This window comes from Mus musculus, chromosome 1 (genome assembly GCF_000001635.26).
Source record: "Mus musculus strain C57BL/6J chromosome 1, GRCm38.p6 C57BL/6J".
NCBI classification, from domain to species: Eukaryota; Metazoa; Chordata; class Mammalia; order Rodentia; family Muridae; genus Mus; species Mus musculus.
The window spans coordinates 52,305,330-52,325,179 of NC_000067.6; the positions used below are offsets into that span (position 1 = coordinate 52,305,330).

Here is a 19,850-nt window from a genome sequence, read left to right on the forward strand (position 1 = left end):
ACAATCTAGCAAGTCCACTGTGCACAAATAACTGTGGACCACACATTCAGCCATCAATTTCATCAGGTCAGCTCTGGCCGAAGACTGTAGTGTGCGACTTGGAGATGCTGAGTTCTTTCTGCCCGGGCCTCTCACCACCAAGCCTCACAACAAATACAACTGTTTCCATACTCTGTTAATTTAATGATCTTCAGTGTCTATATGAGTACATGTACAGGACCTTTATCTCCACTCTATTCCTTCAGAAAGCGAAGAGGTATTTACAGCTGTGGCCTCAATTCCTGCCACCTAGAAATCAAATTGCCTTTCTTAAAAAAAAAAAAAAAATCCATCATCTCCATCAGATTGAGGTGAAAATCGGAGTGTGCAGAAGCCCGCCTTGAAAAACTGGAGAAGGTTCCGAACTGCTTTGCAATGAGTCAAGTTGGCGTGTTCCTTGCCCTCCGAAGGTCAGTGCTTTGTGTAGGCGCCTTTGTGAAATTCTGTCACCCACGCTATCCATTTCAATGCTCCCAGCATTCACATATCTGATTGGGGGGAAGGAGCTGCCACTGTATTTATTCTGTTACCTCCTGTCTCGAAGCAAAATGCCAGTGCTTCATGCAGCCTGGAGTGGTGGAATCAGCTGGGCAGAAGCCTTAATTTAGACAATTAAGGAATTTATGAAGATCAGAATTAAGGAAATGGAAGAATCATTTAAAAAGAGGTGGAAATAGGTGTTTCCAAACGCTATTTTCAGAAGCACCCACGAACACAGTTTCTATGGCCGTTATTTCACTGTACTGTGTGTGCTATGTACTGTGTGCATCCATAAAGCAGACCTTTGTGCTGCTTTGAGGACATGACATCAGCTGAAGACTTGATATCATGTTAATGAAATTAATACAAAATTTAAACCTGCCAAATGGGGAAGATGTTTGCCCTATATTAGTGACAATCACTTTGATGTGAAACTTGCTTTAATGAATACCTGACAAAAAGCCTTTTAAAGGAACGATTATCTTTGACATGAATATATTCAGTTACTGTGTGTACAAAGAAATCTTAACTAGCTGGTAAAAGTGGCACAATATTACCGTGCGTGTGCAAAATATCACATAAAGGAAATGTAAAGCCGGCCTGAAGCGTTAATAGCTAATTCTGTTATCTGGGTTGGCGCTTCAGTGACGATCCATTCTGAAAAAGGCTTATGCTGATGGTATTGTTGATGCAATCTGCACATATGAATTATACCAAGGGCCTTATTAATTCTATGCATAAAATTATAGAAATTACCTGAACAGGAGAGCTTTATGCTTGCATTCTGCTTTTAGATGAAAGGCAAGGCAATTATAATTTATGACCGAGTGGCTACATTTTATATCTCAAACATAAAATAAGGGAAAAGGGTAAAATACTTGCATGTGAATGTAATTAGCCTTAAAAAATAAAGAGGGCCTTGTTCGTAAGCACGGTGTCTTTTGTCTGCAGATGGCTTGTTAAAGCCGCCGCAAATACCTCTTCAACTATTTAGGGGTCTAGTGCTTAGAGAAGAGGAATGGAAAGTACAAATGGTTATAAAATATAGGTCACAATGACAGGTTAATTATGTATTATTAGCTCAAAGGAAATAAGGCCAGATTGTGAATTTGTGACTCTCTACAATGAAACAAGAGGTGACTACGTGTGAATGTGCTCACGGGGTCTCTGATCCCACCGAGTGCAGCTTAAGCGGACCAAGTGAAAGGACATTGTGTGCAATGAGGCTACAAGTAATAAAGGGAAGTAGTAGGAAGGCTTCTTGTTAATTTTTGCAGAGAGAAGTACAGCGCCCCCAGGCGGCAGAGAGATGAATTGTGAGCTTCTGGTCATTTGTGAGAGTCTGTGGACTCTAAAATAACACAACTCTGCTTTGTCTGACAGGCAGGGTCCATCTTTTCTGTTTAAGGGAAGTTAAATGGCTTTGGTCCTGAACCTCCCTGTTTCAAGAAGTTCCCGTTGGTCACTGGAGGAAACTAAATGAGTTGAATATCCTTTGTGACTTCTAGTGAACTGTGAAACGTGGTAGGAGAGAAGTTTGGGCTGTGGATGGAGGAATTGGGACATGGATAAGAACACTGGACGAATTGAAAATAACCTAAAAAAAAACAAAAAACCAAAAAACAAAAAACAAAGCAGCATTTTCAGTTTTCATTGTAGTTGGAATCAGATTTGGTTTGTGCAATTGTTTGTGATTTCCTTCCTTTAAGAAAACATGTCAACACCTGTGCTCCACTGGCCTTGGATAAGTCCTGTCAGCTTGATTTGAGAATTGAAAACATTTCATACTTTTGAAGATCGCAACACTCATGAGATAAGGCATAGTCCTAGCTCCCTGTCAGTGCGTGAGGCACCTAACAGTTCATTCAGCGCTCTGGGCTCTGGCTTCCTTGTGTGGATAGCTAAGGGGCTACATGCACTGAGGACTCTCTGGTTCCCAATTCTCTAAAAATAGATGATTTTTTAAATGTTTTTTTTTTTTGTAGAAGTATGTGCTAAAATGTATTTCTCCATTTGAGATTTATATAACCTGCCTTACAATGAAGGGGAGGAACGGATCTCACTAGTTTTATCTGTTTTCCTGCTCGATTGTTTAAAAAACATGGCCATTGCTTATTTGAGCTAGCTCCCTGGATTATAGATAGTGTTGTGGAAGATTTTGTGTGTGGGTCACTAACTAAGCATGAAGAGAATCTGTGCTCTGTCACTGTCAGAGACAGTGATGGTGTGAAGACACACTCCTATGTCCAAGATACCTGTGCCTGGTGTGGAAAACAGAGTGGATCTAAAAGCTAGAACCCAAGCTCCCTGAGTGTCTTCATCAGCACTCCTTAAACAATAGCATCAACCTCAGGGAAGCACCATGAGAAATCTCTCCTGTTACTATAATTCTTTCACAAATAACTTATGTATCCCCAAGCTGTCACCTGTGTTGTACTTGAGGTACCCTAAACCTATAGCTGAGTGTTTAATGTTACAACATGGTCTTGGCTGTGCTCTAAAGCATTATGGGACATAAGTAGTGTGAAGCAGAAAAGAGCGGCAGCAGTGTAGCAACATGGAGAAGTCATTTGCCAGATGTCAAGAAATCACTTGTGAGGCCTGAACCTCAGATTCTAAGAAGAGAATGGCCAGGCCACCCACTGCTCATTACATAGCTGCCATAAATGAGAATGACCAGGTCATTCACTGCTCGTTACATAGCTGCCATAAAAGCCTGGATGCTTTTGCTTTCTTTTTGGTGTTAAGTGTAAGTAGATATTTATATACACATCCACTTAATGACTATTGACCACTGACTGTGTTGGAGGCTTTTTCACATGGCAGGCCTGTCCTGACAGCACAGTGTCATTCAGCTATGTCACTTTCAACTAGCAGGTATTATTCAAGGCCATAGTTACAGTTTAAAGAACATATTTCAAAATCTGAGTAATTCAGTTAAAACATACACACATATACACACGTACATACCTGCACACACATACACGTGTATGCATAGGCATGCATGCTTGTGTGCACACACATACAAACACATTTATGCACACACATACAACATACACACATACATGCACACACATAAGCATGCACATGTATACACACAGGTATGTATGCACACATGCATGTATGTACACACTTGTGGAGAGAGAGAGAGAGAGTGTGAATCTGGGCTGCTAAAAATGAAGACAACATAAAGTTGTCCCAAGACCATTCCAGATCTATAGTGAGATAGTGACATAGTTAGAGTTTATAGTGAACAGACACCATGACCAAGGCAACTTTTAATTGGGGCTGGCTTACAGGTTCAGAGGTTTACTCCATTATCATCAAGGCAGGAATATGGTGGCATCCCAGCAAGCATGGGGCAGGAGGAGCTGAGAGTTCTTTATCTTTATCTGAAAGCTGCTAGCAGACTCTCTTCCATGCAGCTAGGATGAGGGTCTTAAAGCCTACACACACAGTGACACACATACTCCAACAGGGCCACACCTTCTAGTAGTGCCACTCCCTGGGCCGAGCATATACAAACCATCACACTCCACTCCCTGGCCCCCATAGACTTGTTCAAACATTTGAGTCTATGGGGGCCATACCTAAACATAGCATAATGCAAATTACATTTAGTTCAACTTGAAAGGTTCCTATAGTCTATAGCAGTCTCAACAATGTCAAAAGTCCAAAGTTCAAAGTCTCTTCTGAGATACATCCAATCACCTAACTGTAATCCCCAAATCAAGACAGGAAACCAGCTGGGCAAAATCCAAACGGTGCATCTCCATGTCTGATTTCAAGGTGGTCTTCAGATCTCCAACTCCTTTTTCATCTTTGTTGACTGTAACAAACTTCTTTCTCCTGAGCTGGTTCCACTCCCTGTTAGCAACTTTCCTTAGCAAATATCCCATAGCTCTGACATCTTGAACATCTTGGGGTCTCCAAGTCAACTTAATGTTACAGCTTCTTGTTTCAATGTCTGGGATCCACACATGGTCTTTTGGACTCCTACAAAGGGCCGATGTCACTTCTCCAGCGCTGACCTCTGTAGCATTCTAAGTTCAGGTTGATTCACTCCACTGCTGCTGCTGTTCTTGGTGATCTTCATATGGTACTGGAATCTCCAAAACACTGGGGTCTTCTGCTGCAACTAGGCTTCGCCAATAGCCTCTTATAGGCTCTCTTCATGGTGTCAAGCCTCAACTCCTTTGCATGACTCCTTCAGTCTTGGGCCATCAACTGCAACTGAGGCTGGACCTTCACCAATGGCCTTCAATGGCTTCTCACAGTGCCAAGCCTCAGCTGCTTCATGACCCCTTCATGCCTTCAAAGCCAGTACTACCTGGGTGACATTTACACATTACCAAGTACAGCTGTACACGAGGTACAACCTTGGCTATCTCTGGAACAAAGCTGCTTTATGCTCTCAGAAAACACTTCCCAAGAGATTTCACCTCAGTGATGCTGGTCACTACTAAATCCTTAGCTCCAGCTAACCAGCATCAATTGCCCCAGTAGTCTCCTTCTCTTGACTATAAAGTCAGAGACACGTGGCCCAAGCTGACTACTTCTGCTGCTTTCAGGAATTGGAACATGCCCCCCTTGTTCTATTACACTATCACTAGTTTCCTCTTTTACAATTCCTTCGCTGCCTAAGCTTGGCTGTCCTGGATCTAGTTCTGTAGATTGACCTTAAACTCAGATGTCTGCATGCCTGTCTCCTGGGTTAAAGGTGTGCACCACCGTGCCTGGATCTAAACTAAGCTGTGTAGGATCTAGCCCCCAAAGTCTCACTCCCTAATTCAATGTAATATCTTTGAACATAGGATTTAGCTCCATTTCACTTCCTGGTGCCCCTTTAATACTCAAACCATATATTTTATATTTGCCTTTCTCAACTTACTATGCTTGTTTAAAATGTTCTTCATGAGACTTAACCAGAGAACAAAGTCTATGATGGGTGTTTCTGAGACTTCTTTTGTCAGTACAATTAATGTAAGTCTCTTCATCTTAGCCTCAGGAAGACTGTTCAAACAAGGGCAAAGAGCAGCCATATTCTTCACCAAAATACCACAAAAACAGTCTCTAGACCACACATTGCAATTCTCCATGGAAACTTCTTGGGCCAGGTCCACACAATTCAAATCACTCTCAGTTATAAAGTCTTCCATATTCTTACTAGGATAGCACATTATGCTCCATTTAAAGCATTCCACTGGCCGGGCATGGTGGCGCACGCACTCGGGAGGCAGAGGCAGGCAGATTTCTGAGTTCGAGGCCAGCCTGGGCTACAGAGTGAGTTCCAGGACAGCCAGGGCTATACAGAGAAACCCTGTCTCAAAAAAACAAAAAAACAAAAAAAAAAAAAAAAAAAAAAAAAAAAGCATTCCATTGCTTTCCAAATCAAAAGTCCCCAAATCTATATTCTTCAAAAACGAAAGCATGGCCAGGTCTATCACAGCAATACCTGGTACAAACTTCTGTCTTCGTTAGGGTTATACTGTGTGAATACACACCACGACCAAGGCAACTTTCATAAGGACAACACTTAATTGGGTCTGGCTTACAGGTTCAGAGATGCAGTCCATTATCAAGGTAGGAGCAGGGCAGCATCTAGGCAGAAATGGTGCAGGAAGAGCTGAGAGTTCTTCATCTTCATCTGAAGCCTGAAAGCAGAATACTGGCTTTCAGGCAGTTAGGATAGGATCTTAAAGCCTACATTCATAGTGACACACCTACTCCAAGAGGGCTACTCCTTCTAATAGTGCCACTCCCTGGACCAAGCATATACAAACCATCACAAATAGTAAAACAAGAAACAAAACAAAACAATCCCCCCCCAAAAAACCCCAAAACCAAAACAGACATACCTACCTCCAAATAAGAGCTGTTCTAAACCAGGACAAGAGGAAAATCTTGCATTCAAATGATTAAGGGTGGAGAGACGGTTCAGCTGTCTAGAGCTCACAGCGCAAAAGACAACATTACATATGACCAGGGGAAGGGGGAGACAGTTCTTAGGGGTAAAACTAAATCTGGATTTGGAATAAAAGAAAAATCTCTGCAAGGGTACATTTCTATAAAAAGATAGCAGCATTTATATCATTCGACGCTTTGTTATGATGCTCTGTCAGGTTAGCAATGACATAAAATGAACAAAAAAATCCTGGGTCATTATTATGCTTACAAAAGTATTATTTTCTTAAATTGGAAGAATACAGTTATATTAGATATCTCTAGAGAAACAGAACCAACAGAATGAACATATACTGTAAAGGGAATTATTAAATTAGCTTACATGATAGGGGGTTAATTCAACTGAGGCTGTTTAACACCAGAGAGACTAAGAACCTGGGAACTGCTAGTCCCCAAAGCTGGGTACCCAACAGTCCCAGCATGGTGCTGCGGATTAAAAGATTCTTGTAAGCCACACTTCACTCCATGTTGCAATACCAAGATGCTGGATTCTCATGTCAATAGGAGATGACAGCATCAACAATGGCAGCAGTAGGCCAGGACACTCATTACCAAGCAACTAAGGCAGACATAAAATCAGCATCGAATTTTTCTCAGACCTCTTTGTATCTGGGTTGCCACTGCAAGAAGGTGCCAGACGGTCTCTTAGGCAACTCCAGAGCCTGCTGACAGTCAAGAATAACCATTACACCACTCTAACTGTGAATCAGTTTCCCTATTAACACATTTCAAATGATGTGGAAAAGCAAACTTGGCCTCATTTGACTCTTTGCTATAGTTGTGTGTGTTAGTTTGCTTCTCTTTTAATGTGATGAAACCATGACTAAATGCCATGTAGGAGAAAGGGTTTATTTGGCTTATACACCTATAAGTCTGTAGGCAAGAGGAGCCAAGGTAGTGAAAGGAAATAAAACTGTAATTCATGTAATGTATGTTAAATAGCCCAAAGAGTTGTTTCTGAGCTTTGAAACCTGGGGCTGAGAACATAGCAGAACAGACCAGGACATGCCCGGGCAAGCCCATCGCCTCCCTAGCTCCCACCCCTTTAACCTAAGTTAAATGTTACAGGTTGCTGATGTTTAAATAGACCAATCATGTGAAACCGCGCCAATTCCTCCCCCAGTCCCACTCCTTTTCTATAAAAACCCCTAGCTTCCAAGCCTCGTGGTGGAATCCACTGTCTCCTGTTATGTGAGATACGTTTCGACCCGGAGCTCCGCCATTAAAAAACCTCTTGTTGTTACATCAAGGTGTTGTGTTCTATTCGTGATTCTTGGGTGCACGCCGAATCGGGAGATGAGTGGGGGTTTCCCCACTGAGTTCTTTCATTTGGAGGTCCCACCGAGATCTGCGTGACACCCAGGAACCCCGAAAGACCCCTTGGAGGTGCGTTTGTTTGTGTGAGTCTTGTTATGTTGTCTGTTGTCTAAGTGTCTAAGTGTGGCACTGCTGAATTTGTGTCTTAGTTTTTCAGTTCTGAGATTGTGGGTTTGAGCCCCACCTGTGTTACCAGTTCTGGTATTCTGTATTCTGGCAGCTGCCACTGCGGACCGTAAGGACCCTAGTGGCTGTGGGAAGACGACGGTCTATTTCCCCACAGGCTGCACCCTTGGAAGACATTCCGAGGGAGACCCTGGAGTGCCCGGGGTACAGAACAGTCAGGAGGACCTGGCTGTTGCCTGGCAGAGTGAAGAAGAGTGAGTGCTCTTCCTGCCAGAGGAGTGGAGCGGAATCCCACTCCATCAGAGGTAGCGTTTGGCTGGTTGTGTAAGTCCAGACGCAGACGAGTGTGCTTGGATGTCTTAGTGTTTTCCGTCTCTGTCATTGTGTTGTGTTTACTCTTATTCTTCACTATGGGACAGACCGTGTCTACTCCTTTATCTTTGACTAAGGACCATTGGACGGACGTTAGGGCTAGAGGACAAAATTTGTCAGTAAAAGTGAAGAAAAAGCCATGGATGACTTTCTGTTCCTCAGAATGGCCTGTTTTTGGAGTAGGTTGGCCAGCAGAAGGAACTTTTTACTTACCCACCATAAGGGCTGTGAAGGCCATTGTTTTTCAGGAAGGGCCAGGGTCGCATCCAGACCAACAACCGTACATCATGGTATGGGAGGACTTGGCACGCTACCCACCCCCGTGGGTTCGCCCATTCCTCCCGCCTCTCTGCCCTGGCACCAAGATTCTAGCCATCCGAGAAAATGGTGAAAAAGAGAAACCGAAACCACCGCTCGGGAGAGATGATGATCGCAGCACACCAGTGACGAAACCCCCCAAGATCTATCCAGAGATTGAAGAACCCCCTGAGTGGCCCGACACCCCTCAACCCCCACCGTATGCTCCCCAGCGCCAACCTTTAGCTCCCTCGGGGCCCCTGCCTCAGGCCCCGGCCGGAGGAGGGGGTCCCTCCACAGGAACAAGGAGTCGGCGAGGAGTCACCCCTGAGGGGCCTGCGGATTTAACCATGGCGCTCCCCCTCAGGGCTATTGGGGCTCCCCCTGCCGATCCAAATAGTCTACAGCCCCTACAGTATTGGCCTTTTTCCTCTTCTGACCTTTAACTGGAAAGCTAATCACCCCCCTTTTTCAGAAAACCCTGCAGGACTCACTGGGTTGGTTGAATCATTAATGTATTCACACCAGCCGACCTGAGATGACTGCCAGCAGCTTCTGCAGACTCTATTCACAACCAAGGAGAGAGAGAGGATTCTCCTCGAGGCTCGGAAAAACGTCCGAGATGAGGCTGGGCACCCTGTCCAAACTCCAGCTGAGATAGATGAAGGATTTCCGTTAACCCGGCCCCAGTGGGATTATAATACGGCATCAGGTAGGGAACGACTGTCCAATTATCGCCGGGTCCTAGTGGCGGGTCTCAGAGGTGCTGCCCGGCAGCCCACGAATCTGGCCAAGGTAAGAGAGGTTATGCAGGGAGCGACTGAGCCCCCCTCAGTCTTCCTTGAAAGGCTCATGGAGGCTTATAGGAGATATACCCCATTCGACCCCACGTCTGAGGGTCAAAGGGCCTCAGTAATTATGGCCTTCATTGGCCAGTCAGCTCCTGACATTAGGAAGAAGTTACAGCGAATTGAGGGCTTGCAGGATTACACCATAAGGGATGTAGTAAGAGAGGCAGAGAAAGTGTATCATAGGAGAGAAACAGAAGATAAAAAGTTAGAGAGAGAGAAAAGAGAGAAAAGAGAAGAGGAGGATAGGAGAGACAGGAGGCAAGAAAAGGTTTTGACTAGGATCCTGGCCGCAGTAGGAGAAAGAGATAATGGAAGAAGAGGTAGACAGTCAGAGAACCTGGGAGACAAAAGGCAGCAGGGACCAAGGAGACCCAGAGAAGGCGGGCAGCGCCTGGAGAGGAACCAATGCGCGTATTGCAAGAAAATGGGCCACTGGAAGAGCGACTGTCCGAAAAAAAAAAAAAACAAGAGGTAAAGGTGCTTTCTCTTGGGGAAGATGAAGACTAGGGGGAACGGGGCTCGGCTCCCCTCCCCGAGCCTAGGGTAACTTTAGAAGTGGAGGGGACCCCTGTGGACTTTCTAGTTGACACAGGAGCCGAATTTTCAGTACTCAAAACACCTCTAGGAAAAGTAAAGAAAAATGAAAAAACCTTGGTGATCGGGGCCACGGGACAAAAATCGTATCCATGGACCACATCCCGAGTAGTAGACATAGGGCGAAATCGAGTAACTCATTCGTTTCTAGTCATTCCAGAGTGTCCTATGCCTTTATTGGGGAGAGACTTACTAACCAAGTTAAAAGCACAAATAACTTTCACCTCTCATCGACCGGAGGTTTTCTGGGGAATAAAAGCGCCCCAGACTCTAGAGCTGTCTTTACAACTAGGGGAGGAATATCGACTTTACCAAAATAAAGTAAAGCCCCCTGAGGGATTACAGGACTGGTTGAATCGATACCCTCAGGCGTGGGCAGAGACGGGAGGAGTGGGGATGGCAAAACTGGTCCCCCCTGTGGTGATTGAACTTAAGTCCGGGGCCACCCCTATAGGGGTCCGACAATATCCCATGAGCAGAGAAGCTCAAGAGGGTATACGCCCCCAAATCAACAAATTGCTCCAACAAGGGATTTTGGTCCCATGCAAATCCCCTTGGAACACTCCTCTACTTCCAGTAAAAAAACCAGGGACCAGTGACTACCGTCCAGTACAGGACCTTAGAGAAGTCAACAAGAGAGTTCAGGACATACACCCCACGGTGCCAAATCCTTATAACCTCCTCAGCACCTTGCCACCTGGTCGGACATGGTACACAGTCCTGGATCTCAAAGACGCTTTTTTCTGTTTGAGGTTACACCCCAACAGCCAGCCCTTGTTCGCTTTCAAATGGTGAGACTCCGAGAGTGGACAAGCCGGACAGCTCACATGGACGAGGCTGCCTCAGGGATTCAAGAACTCGCCCACTTTGTTCGATGAAGCCCTACACCGAGATCTTGCTCTTTTCCGAGCCAATAACCCACAGGTGACTCTTCTGCAATATGTAGATGACCTGCTCCTAGCTGCAGAAACACGCAAGGACTGTGAAATTGGGACCCAAAACCTCCTGGGCGAGTTAGGTAAGCTGGGGTATCGGGCCTCTGCTAAAAAGGCTCAGTTATGCCAGATAGAAGTGACCTACCTAGGATATGTCTTGAGAGATGGACAACGGTGGCTCACAGAAGCCAGAAAACAAGCTGTTATGCAGATCCCGACCCCAACCACTGCTCGCCAGGTAAGAGAGTTCCTGGGGACCGCCGGGTTTTGCAGACTCTGGATTCCCGGATTTGCCACACTGGCAGCTCCCTTGTATCCACTAACCAAAGAGAAAGGGGAATTCACCTGGACCAGAGAACATCAGCTAGCCTTTGAAACTCTCAAAAAGGCACTGCTGCAGGCTCCGGCATTGGCCCTGCCAGATTTAAACAAACCTTTCACCCTATACATTGATGAAAGAAATGGAGTGGCAAGGGGAGTCCTTACCCAGGTTTTGGGACCATGGAAGCGCCCGGTAGCCTACTTATCAAAGAAACTGGACGCTGTGGCCAGTGGATGGCCCTCCTGCCTGCGAGCGATAGCAGCCACGGCTGTGCTAGTAAAAGATGCTGACAAACTGACTATGGGCCAGAATGTTACTATAGTGGCCCCACACTCTCTTGAGAGCATCATCAGGCAACCACCGGACCGCTGGATGACCAACGCCCGAATGACACACTACCAGAGCCTATTGCTGACAGAGCGAGTAAGTTTTGCACCCCCAGCCATTCTCAACCCCGCCTCCTTACTACCTGAGGCTGACGAGGCCCCTGCACATAAGTGTGAAGAAATACTGGCAGAAGAGACTGGAATCCGGCCAGACCTCACAGACCAACCTTGGCCAGGGGCGATGACTTGGTTCACGGACGGAAGCAGCTTTGTGGTAGAAGGTAAGCGGAAGGCTGGGGCTGCAGTAGTGGATGAAAAGGCTGTCATATGGGCCAGCAGTCTGCCGGAGGGTACATCAGCTCAAAAAGCGGAACTAATCGCATTAATTCAAGCCTTAAGGCTGGCAGAAGGAAGGGCTCTTAATGTCTATACCGACAGCCCGTACGCTTTTGCCGCGGCTCATGTTCACGGAGCAATATACCGACACCGTGGACTGCTGACGTCTGCCGGCAAAGTTATCAAAAATAAAGAAGAAATTCTCAGCTTATTAGAAGCTGTTCATTTGCCCCGTAGGGTGGCAATTATCCATTGCCCAGGACACCAGAAGGGAACTGGGCCCGTTAAAAAGGAAAATCAAATGGCAGACCAAGAAGCTAAAAAAGCAGCCCAAGGGCCAATGACTCTGGTGGTGAGAACCCAACAGCCCGCTGCTGAGGAAATAAATAAAAGAACCCTCACAGAAGAAGAGGGGCGAGATTACTTAGCTAACATACACCATCTGACTCATTTAGGAACTAAAAAAATTACTAAAATTGGTTAGTAAGTCCCCCTATTACATTCCTGGATTAAAAGGAATTGTAGAAGAGATAGTAAAAAACTGCCGTGCTTGTGCACTTACCAAACGCTGGGTCTAGCAGGCTCCAGGAAGGAAAACGACTGCGAGGAGACAGACCTGGAGCCTACTGGGAAACTGACTTCACTGAGGTGAAACCGGCTAGGTATGGAAATAAATATCTCCTAGTTTTTATAGACACCTTTTCAGGATGGGTCGAAGCGTTCCCCACCAAGAAAGAAACGGCTAATGTAGTGGTCAAGAAGATACTTGAAGAAATCCTTCCCCGCTTTGGGATACCTAAGGTAATGGGGTCAGACAACGGACCTGCCTTCGTCTCCCAGGTAAGTCAGGGATTGGCCAGACAACTGGGGACAAATTGGAAATTACATTGTGCATACAGACCCCAGAGTTCAGGACAGGTAGAAAGGATGAACAGAACGCTAAAGGAGACTCTGACTAAAATAGCCTTAGAATCCGGCGGAAGCGATTGGACAGCCGTTCTCCCTTATGCCTTGTTCAGGGTTCGGAATACACCTGGACCCCTTGGCCTAACTCCATTTGAATTAATGTATGGGGCGCCCCCACCCATTTTTATGACCGTAGGGGATAAAAATCGCCCGGATGTGTCTTTCTCTCCTTCTTCTAGTCTTTTGGCTCGATTAAAAGCTCTCGAAATAGTAAGAAAAGAGGTCTGGGAACAGCTAAAAGAAACCTATGTTGCTGGTGACACACAGGTGCCGCATCAGTTTGAAGTAGGAGACGCAGTCCTGGTGAGGAGACACTGAGCGGGAAACCTAGAACCGAGGTGGAAGGGACCCTACTTGGTGCTACTGACAACGCCCACCGTGGTCAAAGTGGAAGGAATCCCCACTTGGGTCCACGCATCCCACGTCAAGAGAGCACCCCCTGGAGTCAGCCATGATGAGTGGACTTTGGAGAAGACTACTAATCCTTTTAAGTTGCGCCTGCTTCGTAGGAGCGATCCCAAAAGACTTCAACCCCCACAGTCCTGTTCAACAAACGTGGGAGGTACTCAATGAGGGGGGTAGGGCTGTATGGACAATCGCCGAGGTACACCCTCTGTGGACTTGGTGGCCTGATCTTTTCCCTGACATCTGTAAGTTGGCTATAGGAGCCCCTCCTGGATGGGACCTTTAGGGGTACTCTGACATTCAGAGGGCACCTTTAACACCCCCTCCGTACGTAGAAAAACATTCGAGAGACCCATGGGGTGGTTGCTCTAACCAAAGGGATAGAAGTATGCTTCGAACCCATCCCTTCTATGTCTGCCCCGGGCCCCACCGAAGTCAGTCCCTCAATCCAACGTGTGGAGGTAAGGCTGACTTCTTTTGTAAGAGCTGGGGTTGCGAGACTTCAGGTACAGCCCGCTGGAAGCCCTCCTCGAGCTGGGACTATATTAGAGTAACAGCCAACTATTCCCTAGCGTCTTATGTACCTAGAGGATTTGACCTAGACGAGTGTACTGACTGGTGCCATCCGCTCCGTGTCACCTTCACTGAACCAGGGAAGAGAGCTCTGGGATGGACAAAAGGGTATACCTGGGGTCTTAGGATTTACAAGGAAAGATATGATAAGGGATTATTGTTCACTATCAGATTAAAAATAGAGACCCCCTACAATCCTTTAGGCCCCCCAACCAAGTTCACACCCCTCACCCATACAATTACTCAGCCTACTCCAGTGATTGCGGACCCCCTTAATATGGCCGCTATCACCCAACCTCCCACTCCTCAGGTACCTCTAACTATTACCCCCGCGATTCCTTCAAGACAGAGGATGTTTAACCTAGTAAGAGGAGCCTTTTATGCCCTTAACAGAACTGATCCAAGCGCTACTGAGGACTGCTGGCTATGCCTGTCCTTGGGTCCGCCTTATTATGACGGAATCGCCTTCAATGGAGATTTCAACAAAACCAACAGCCATACTTCCTGCTCTTGGGGTACAGGACAAAAACTGACCCTGACTGAAGTATCCGCGAGGAATCCAGGTCTCTGTATAGGTACCCCACCTTCCACTCACAAACACCTATGCGGACAAATTCAGTCCGTGTCCAGAACAGAAGCTAATTACTATCTTGTACCTTCCCCGGTTGGATGGTGGGCTTGCAATACAAGACTTACTCCCTGTGTATCAGCTAAGGTTTTTAATTCATCTCATGATTTTTGTGTCATGATCCAGCTGTTACCCCGCGTATATTATCACCCTGCATCCAGTTTAAAAGAAAGCTATGCTGGCCGGCGGTCAAAAAGAGAACCAATTACTTTAACCCTGGCTGCATTCATGGGAATAGGTATGGCAGTAGGAGTGGGGACGGGAGTGTCAGCTTTGATAGAAGGAAGACAGGGAATTCAGTCTTTGAGGGATGCTGTCAATGAAGACCTAGCGGCAATAGAGAAGTCCATTGACGCTTTAGAAAAATCTTTGACCTCCCTGTCTGAGGTAGTTTTACAGAACAGGAGAGGTCTTGATTTGTTGTTCCTAAAGGAAGGAGGACTGTGTGCTGCCTTTAAAAAAGAGTGCTGCTTCTATGCAGATCATACAGGAATAGTTAGAGACTCTATGCAGAAACTGAGAGAAAGATTAGAGCGAAGGAAACGGAAACGGGATGCTCAACGGGGGTAGTTTGAGTCGTGGTTTGAATCACGACCATCTTGGATAACTTCTTTAATTTCCGCTGTAGCCGGACCAATCCTTATGATATGCTTAGCTTTAGTTTTCGGCCCTTGTATAATAAATAGAGGAATGGCTTTCATCCAGAGTAAAATTGATACAGTAAAACTCATGGTTCTTCAAAGGCAATATCAACCTATAGTTCAGGTAGATGAAGAGTTAGGGGACACCAATCTCTAAAATTCTATGATTAGAATTAGTCTAAACAGAAGAAGAGGGGAATGAAAGGAAATAAAACTGTAATTCATGTAATGTATGTTAAATAGCCCAAAGAGTTGTTTCTGAGCTTTGAAACCTGGGGCTGAGAACATAGCAGAACAGACCAGGACATGCCCGGGCAGGCCCATCGCCTCCCTATCTCCCACCCCTCTGACCTAAGTTAAATGTTACAGGCTGCTGATGTTTAAATAGACCAATCATGTGAAACCGCGCCAATTCCTCCCCCAGTCCCACTCCTTTTCTATAAAAACCCCTAGCTTCCAAGCCTCGTGGTGGAATCCACTGTCTCCTGTTATGTGAGATACGTTTCGACCCGGAGCTCCGCCATTAAAAAACCTCTTGTTGTTACATCAAGGTGTTGTGTTCTATTCGTGATTCTTGGGTGCACGCCGAATCGGGAGATGAGTGGGGGTTTCCCCACTGAGTTCTTTCATTAGTAATTCAAGGCAGGAACCTGGAGTCAGGAACTCAAGCAGAAACTGTGGAAGGTGCTGCTTACTGAATTGCTTTACCTGACTGGCTCAGCTACTTACACAGTTCAAGCCCACCTGCCTAGGGGTGGCACGGTCCACAGTGGGCTAGGCCCTCCCACCCACACTGGACTGGACCTTACCATCCAGAGTATGTTAGGCCATCATACCCACAATGGACTAGGCCCTCCCCCACAGTGGGCTGGATCCTTCCACCCACAGTAGGCTAGGCTCTCCCACATTAATCAGCAATCAAGAAAATTTCCACAGAACAGTCTGATGGAGGCAATTTCTTAATGGAGATTTACTTTTGCCAGCTATGTCTTGGTTTGCGTCAAGTTGACAAAACCCAACTCAGAGAGAGTGAGAACTGGGCAGTACTGGATGGACAGAAAGGCATCTATCCAGGCTGGGCAGGAGGAAGCCTAGGGTGGGAGTCCCTGAAGACTGGGAGGATGGGGGTGGTGCATAGATGCTATGTACTCAGCACTCAGAAGGGACAAAGTGCCAGAGGACGGCCACTCAAGACGACCTTATATTCTTGTTGAGTGGTTTTGACATTTTCATTTATTTCATGGTCCTCAAACCCCCAAATGATTAAACATTCAGTTCTGAAAATTACTAAGTATTTTGTAAAATAGACACTCTCAGTTTCTATCTTATTCTCAGTCAAAAATGAAGGTGACACCAAGGAGGAATGGCTAGGTTTAGGTTAGCAAATTGTACACTACATTAGAAATACTTATAGCTAATAATCTAAATGGACATAAAGTATCTTATGTCTTTAAGCTTTGCTACAAAGGCCTTTTTCTCCACATCTAATACTGTTGATTTTACAGTAAGGCATTCTATAAATATTGGTGGACAAATGAATGAATGGATTATGCATGGCTTTGGGGAATCTGTGAAGGATTTTAATAAAGTTCATCAAATAAAGTATCCATTTCTTACCACCCAAATGTCCAAATAATGACTCCAATTGCTGTAAGAGGTAATCTGCCTGCATTATTTCTTTCAGTCATTATAACACCTGCATCTGACTTGATTTGATTTTAGATATTTTGAAACCTAAATTCAAGGTAAGTGATTCAAAGTCAAGGTTAGAAATGAAAACTGGGGTCTGGGACTGTTGCTCCCAGTTCTTTTATTCTTTGGGCATCAATTGAAAAATGAATGTATTTCCCCCGGTGGAACCTCAGTCTCTGCAACTTAGTGCTGAGCACTGACTCACGTGAGGACCACTACTCAGAAAATGGAACCGTTATATGAACTAAATCAAAAACAATTTGTCAGGAATAGTTGGTCGCTTTACAAGGGTGCCACCTTGACCTGTTCTAAGACAGCTTGCAGGAGTTTGAACCACTGCGAAGATGATGATGGTTGTGTGTGTGTGTGTGTTTGTGTGTGTGTACAAGTGCACACATGCACGCCTGCATGTGCATGCAAAGATCTTTAAACTCAGAATTATAAAACAAATGTAATGTTTATTACAATCTGCTTTTCCTCCCAGCAACTTCTCATGTTGTGTGGGACCTTTGTGATGCCCTAAGCACAAGGTTAGCTCACTCTCTGCTTAATCCAGCCTGGGGTATCAGTTGTCCATCTCCTCCAGCAATGGGCCTGCTTGGATATTTGTCCATTAATTTGAAAACAGGGATGAGCTCATAAACTACATTTATGGATAAAAGCTATACTTCTAGTCTCAGATGGAGAAAGATGATATTTTCATAGTTTACATATAAGCTACAGAAAGGTCCCTGCTCCCCAGAAGGTGGGTGGGAAGGATGTAACTCATTGTGCCCCTAATGCGTTTTTGGAATCTTGCTCAACATTTGTGTTCTCTATATTTTCCTGTAATGAAATTTGAAAGCATTTGATAGAATTCTTGTTACTCTGAATGAGCTACAAATGAACATTTTTGGAATAAGGCTATTGTGATTTTGAGACTGGATCTTTTATTAGTTATTCTTAACTCAGTGGTGTGAACTGTATAATCTTTTAATTGTAACCCACCAATAGAGCGCTATACTTTTCGAATGAAACATATTATAAACAATTGAAATATATAATTAATTAGCAATTAAGAAGAAAGGCTTCTAGACAACACAACTCTGTCGTATAGAGGAAGGCAGATACATTCTGAGTTACTAATTAAGTCTTCTGATAAAGTTCTATCTTAGGGATACAAAAGAACCAGAACCCAGGCAAGAATACAGACATCTTCTTGACACTGGGAAAAATTTGGCTTGAAATACTCCTAATTCTGTGGATACAGTCTTTAAAGATGGTTTTCTGTTTTGTTTGTGTGTGTGTGTGTTTTATTTTAAAATTTAATTTATGCATATGGGCGTTTTGTCTGTGTGTATTTCTGTGCAGTGCCCACAGAGACCAGAAAGGGGAATTAGGTCCCATGGAGCTAGGTCACCATGAGGGTCCTAAGAATTGAACCTGGGTCCTCTGGAAGAGCAACCAGTACTGTTAACTGTTGAACCACATCTCTGTTCTTTCTTTTCCTTCCTTCCTTCCTTCCTTCCTTCCTTCCTTCCTTCCTTCCTTCCTTCCTTCCTTCCTTCTTTTTTCTTTCTTTTTCCTTTCTTTCCTTTCTTTCTTCCTTACTTCTTTCTTCCCTCCCTTCCTTTCTTCCCTCCCTCCCTCTCTTCCCTCTCTTCCTTCCCTTCCTCCCTCTATTCCTCTCTCCCTCTCACCCCTCCTCTTAACCTTTCTTACTTTCTCATGAATTCTCTGATAGGAAAACAGGGAAGCCACTTGGTATCTCCTCCATTTCTTCATCTGTAACATAGCATATGTGCTCAGTACAGATTTTCTGCTTTTATTGTGGAAAACACTGTAACTGGGCAGATGTGGACTGCTGTCTTGGCCTGCTGTATTCTAGCTGCCTGGCCTGGAGTAAGTCATGTCTCTAAACTCATTATTGTTAGGTATAAACAAGGATGACAAAGGATTCATTCCTGGAACTTAAGAATAAGATGAGATAACTATCAGAGCAGAGTGCTGGTACTTTTATAGAAATGTATATATTGCAGTGATAACATTATTTTACAGATCCAGACATCAAAACCATTGTCATGGTAATACTCAAGTGCAATCGGCATCCAAGGATAGAGCCAAGTCACCTAGCCTCTCGGATTTCCACTCAATCTCCATTCCTGTCATAGACTGACATCTGACTTTTCCAGTCAGAGGTGCTAAGGATGGAATGTCTCAGCCTGTCTTGCTTGCTGGATCATAAATTCTGGAGGGAACATCATGTATATTATGTAATTGAGTCCTCGGCTACAATTACAGTCTACACATAGTAGTCTACACATAGTTGTATTGTCAGCAGCAGTAAAATTCCAGTCGAAAGGGGCTGGGTAGACAGCTCAGTGGTTAAGAGCACAGACTGCTTTTTCCAAGGACCCAAGTTTGAGTCACAGGCTATAATTCTAGTTTGTGGGGATCCAGTGCCATCTTCTAGCTTCTGTGGGCACAAGGTACCTGGACACATACACTTTTTTTTTAATTCCAATCAATAGTTTGTCTCACTCTAGGTGTATGTTGGTGGTAAGGAGTGTGGGTCCAACATGAAGCTGCAAGGGCCTGATAAAAGCTCTCCAGGGCTGGAGCAGAGTTTACTTTTATTGGTCTGCATGAAGAAAAAGATAGCTGAGACACCTGACCTTGACTGTGGTGCTGAGGCCCTATGTCGTCTCAGAATGAAACAGGGAGTCTATCCTCTTTGTCCCTTCTGCTTTGTCCAAAGAACATTTGGGATAAGATCACACGGAGCTGGAAATTGGGCTATGAATTCAATTCTCTAGCAAATGTTATCTTTTAAACTAAATACATATTCTCCCCCCCCCGCCCCGCCCCTCTCTTTCTCCTTCAGTGTTAGTTCTGACCTAAACTATAATTGGGCTTCTTTATAAATGACTCTAATAGTGTGAAATTGCATGGAAACAAAATTAGAAAACATATCACGTGGTATGTTTATTACAATGCATAAGTATAT

General features: G+C 44.9%; 1 long non-coding RNA gene across 1 annotated transcript in view; it reads left to right on the forward strand.

Annotated features, from left to right (window-relative positions):
- The first annotated feature begins 285 nt into the window (after positions 1–285).
- Gm31955 overlaps positions 286–19,850 on the forward strand; it is a 62,391-nt gene continuing 42,826 nt past the window's right edge. Inside the window, exon 1 of the long non-coding RNA XR_373401.2 lies at positions 286–449. This is a non-coding gene — a long non-coding RNA (predicted gene, 31955). The remainder of the gene's footprint in view (positions 450–19,850) is intronic.